This window comes from Eriocheir sinensis, chromosome 2 (assembly GCF_024679095.1).
Source record: "Eriocheir sinensis breed Jianghai 21 chromosome 2, ASM2467909v1, whole genome shotgun sequence".
NCBI lineage: Eukaryota > Metazoa > Arthropoda > Malacostraca > Decapoda > Varunidae > Eriocheir > Eriocheir sinensis.
The window spans coordinates 20,357,694-20,362,693 of record NC_066510.1 but is presented as its reverse complement, the minus strand read 5'-3'; positions in this window follow the sequence as shown (position 1 = coordinate 20,362,693).

Below are 5,000 nucleotides of genomic sequence, written 5' to 3'. Positions count from 1 at the left end.
CTTCCACCTATCTCCATATGCAACCCACTTCCTTTATCTCATCTCTTATTTTACCTTTCCATCTTCTTTCCTTCCCTTCACTTTCATTATCTCTCCCCTAAACCCTCCAGCCTTCTTCCTCAACCTTCCTATGACCTTCCTCCAGCCTCCAATGCATAAACGCCAACTCTATTCTCCCTTTTTATTGCCTTCCACATCACCTCCCTCCCGGCCATCATCTCTTAATCACCCTCCACACCCTTCTTCATCTCCTTCTTCTACACTCTATCTATCTCTGTTCTTCCTTTCGTTTACCTTCCACATTCACCTTCATTCAGTAACATTACCCTTCTCTTTTTTTTCCATCTCTTCTCCATTTATTCATGATTTCCCTCTTTTACCTCCTTATCTACGTCTCCCTTCTTTCTCTCCCTTCCCTTCCTACATCATCTTCCTCTTCGCCATCAACTTCCAATCACTCCTGCTCCCTTCTTCCACCTCTTCTCCACTACCTCCCTTCTTTATCACCTCCACTGCATCTCCATTCTTCCTCTCCCTTGCCTTCTGTATCAACATCTCGCCACCATCATCTAATCTTCTCCACCCCGACCTCCCTTCTTCCTCCGCGGCCCCTACGGAGTACAGAGTGCAAAAACGATGCCCCGAGGGAGGTGTGGGCCGGAGGGGGGCGGGGGGAAGGAGTCTGATCGATGAGAAATGAAACTAAAAGAAGAACCTGTGGCGGCTTAATCTGGCTCGTTCGTCCTCTCTGTGTTTCATCTGTTTCAGGAATGTGTGTTTTACCTTATACCTATACGAGTCTAGCTTTACCTGTATGTGTGTTTTTCTATACATTACTTTCTTTATATTTGTGGTCCTTAGCTCTTTACTTCATCTGTTTTTATGTGTGTTTTACCTGTTACCTGTTACCTGTTGCTTTACCTGCATGTTTGTATTTCTGTTTATTATTCCATATTTAGAGTCGGCACAAGGGCAACAAAAAGAGTGTAGGAAAAAAAAGCCCGCTACTTGCCGCTCCCACAACAGAAGATAAAAAAAAATTAGTATAGAGTACCCAAAAGCGAGATCAAGTTAGTTAGGTTAGTTGTATTTTCGTTTCATTTCTATTTCTGGATTTATTTTGTCATTCCTCTCAATAACTTTCTTTATTTCATCTGTATTTGATGTGTATATTTTACCTGTAACTTACGCGACTGTAGCTCTACCTGTATGTATTTTTTTTACAGCAGAGGAGTCAGTTCAAGGGCATGACAAAAAAGGAAATAAATGTGAAGAAAAAAGCCCGCTACTCACTGCTCCTAAAAAGAGTTGGAGGAGTGGCCGAAAGATAGGTCAATTTCGGGAGGAGAGGTGTCCTGATACCCTCCCCTGCATTTCTAATTAGTATTCCTTATTATGTGGTAAGTTTTATTTCGTGACTTCTTAATTAATTTTCCCATCCGTCTCCTTCTTAAGTCTGTTTCACCTGTTCTTGGTTAGCATCTTTTTACCTGTCACGCACACAACTGAAGCTTTGATCTTTTTTTTTTTCTTTTTCTTTTTTACAGCAGAGGAGTCAGTTCAAGGGCATAAAAAAAAAAAAAGGAATCAAATGTGAAAAAAAAAGTCCGCTGCTCACTGCTCCATCCAAATTCAATTAACACTAACTTGAAGGTGTGCTAAAGTTGTATTTCGCTTCTCTTTGCTTATATTTTGGCTTTCATTTCTTTCGTAGTGATAAATACTCCATCAGTTTCATATACGCATTACAGATTATACGCGTCTACACTTTATTCCGCATCCTGTCTACCTGCTTACAACACTGTCTCTCTGCTACGCTTATCCACTTCAATCCGCAAATACAAAATCCATGCAGACATATGAACTAGAGGTAAACTACGGGGACCTCTAACCGAAAAAGTATGGCAGACTAACTCCAAAACTACGGCAAAGGTTAACCGAAAAATGAAGGAAGAAAGTCTAACCCAAACGCCAAAGACGACAAAAAATGCTAAACTCAAGTCAGATGCAGCCGACAAAATGTTCTCACTCTTCCACGAAACTTTCCAACACTCCGGACAAGAGAAAGGAAGAAGAAAAATCCCCTGACGTTGTTTAAGGCCCAGAAGTGTGTCAGTTTCAAACGGACTCGAAAGAAAAAGAAATAGAAGCCTTAATCTGGAATTCCAAAAAACACGAGAACTAGACCGAACAAGATTTCAAACTTTATCAGAAAAAAAGAAAGAAAAAATACCAAAGAAACAAAAATGGTTAAATAGGAAACATTGCCTCTACCTGACGGGGGAAAAGATTGACGGAAAAAAAAGAAAAAGAAGAAAAGCTAGAAGAAAGGACTGAACCCCCCACACGCACACACACACACACACACACACACACACACACACACACACACACACACACACACCATCCCTTTCGTGGTCGTAACTTAAGCGACAAATAGAAGGTAGGAAGAGAATGGGAAGGCAGAAAGGGAGGGACGGAGGGAGGGCGGAAGACAATGGGAGGAGATGGAGGAGGAGGAATAGGTGAAGGAGAAAGGGAGTGGGGGGGGGGGGGGTAGGAAGGTGCTGCCTCCACACCTCCACCATCACCATAACACAGCAGGGAATTCACCGCGTAAACAACGGTTGCCTTCTTCTCTTACTCCTTCTCCTCCTCCTCCTCTTCTTCCTCTTCCTCCTCCTCCTCATCCTTCTTCCATAACTCCTCCTCCTCCTCATCCTTCTTCCATAACTTCTCCTCCTCCTCCTCCTCCTCCTCTTTCCATAACTTCTTTTTTTCATCCTTCCTTATCCATTACTCCTCCTCCTCCCGCTCCTCCTTTTTCCATAACTCCTTCTCCTCCTCCTCTTCCTCCCGCTCCTCCTTCTTCCATAACTCCTCCTCCTCCTCCTTCCATAATTTCTTTTCTTCATCCTTCGTTTTCCATTACTCCTCCTCCTCCAGCTCCTCCTTTTTTCCATAACTCCTTCTCCTCCTCCTCTTCTTCCTCCTCATCCTTCTTCCATAACTTCTCCTCCTCCTCCTTCCATAATTTCTTTTCTTCATCCTTCGTTTTCCATTACTCCTCCTCCTCCTCCAGCTCCTCCTTTTTTCCGTAACTCCTTCTCCTCCTCCTCTTCCTCTTCCTCATCCTTCTTTCATAACTCCTCCTCCTCCTCCTTCCATAACTTCTTTTCTTCATCCTTCTTTTTCAATTATTCCTCCTCCTCCTTTTTCCATAACTCCTTCTCCTCCTCTTCCTCCTCCTCCTCATCCTTCTTCCATAACTCCTCCTCCTCCTCCTTCCATAACTTCTTTTCTTCATCCTTCTTTTTCCATTACTCTTCCTCCTCCAGCTCCTCCTTTTTCCATAACTCCTTCTCCTCCTCCTCTTCTTCCTCTTCCTACTCCTCATCCTTCTTCCATAACTCCTCCTCCTCCTCCTCCTCCTCCTTCCATAACTTCTTTTCTTCCTCATTCTTTTTCCAATACTCCTTCTCCTCCTCCAGCTCCTCCTTTTTCCATAACTCCTTCTCCATCTGCTCCATCTCCTACTCCTCTTCTTCCTATGTTTCTTTTGGATGGCATTTTCACTACTGTATATTTTTTTTATTATTTCCCTTCTACTTTTTTTTGCCTCTTTTTACTCCTCTTCCTCCTCCTCCTCCTCTTCTTATTTTCCCCCTTCTCTTCCTTCCATAACTCCAAATCCTTCTAAATCTACTCCAGCTCCTATTCCTCTCCTTCCTTTTCTTTTAGTATGTTTTCTCTCACAACTGTTTACTTTTTATTGTTTCTCCTCTTTTTTCATTTTTTTTTTTGTACTTTCATGGTTTTAATATCCTACTAATTACATATATACTGTTTTCGAATTTCTCTCTCTCTCTCTCTCTCTCTCTCTCTCTCTCTCTCTCTCTCACACACACACACACACACACACACACACACACACACACACCTGAATATATACATGAGGCTCAGGTGTGAGGGTCGGGGCAGGTGAGGCGGCTCGCACCTCTACGCTCGAGGGGGTATTAGGAGAGGTCACAGGTAAAGGGTGACTCTCTCTCTCTCTCTCTCACCTGCCGAACTGTCCTTCATGTAAGTTACGAGTATGGACTTTGCCCTGCCAGGTGTAGCGAGAGAGAGAGAGAGAGAGAGAGAGAGAGAGAGAGAGAGAGAGAGAGATGAACGAGGACAATGTAAAAGAAAATGATGGTCAGATGAAAGGAAGAAAGGAAGAAAACTGAAGATGGAAATGATAAAGAAAGGGAGACAAGGAACGAAAGAGGGAGAGGGAGAAGGAAAATAAGAGAAGGAAGGACTGATGAAGGAAAGTAAAGCGGGAAAAAAAGATAAAGCTGTAAGAGGAAGAGACGGAATAAATTAGAAAGGGAATGCGTTGGAGGAAAAAAAAGAATAACAGATGGAAGAAAAAAAGAGGAAAAGAAAGAAAAAGGAGCAGGAGGCGACTGACGGAAAGAAATTAAACGGGGAGAAAAGAATGGAGGAGAAAATGAACTGCCGCGGAATAAGAAAACGAGGAAAAATTAAGCAAGAGAAAAATATGATAATGAAGGTGAAAGAGATGAAAGAGTGTGTGAAAAAAATAAAGTAATCAGAAGGAAGTAATATGAAAGTGAAAAGAGAAGAGAGAGAGAGAGAGAGAGAGAAAAAGCAAGATTAGAAAAACACGGCGGATGAAAATTTGATGAAAGGTTTAATGAAAAAAAAATAATAGTATGAACCGACCATGAAACTGACGAAAGAGAGAGAGAGAGAGAGAGAGAGAGAGAGAGAGAGAGAGAGAGAGAGAGAGAGAGAGAGAGAGAGAGAGACACACACACACACACACACACACACACACACACACACACACACACACACACACACACACACACACACACACACACACACACACACACACACACACACACACACACACACACACACACACACACACACACACACTCCCTCTAACCCCCTCCCCCCTGCCCCCACAAACCCCAAACAAATAG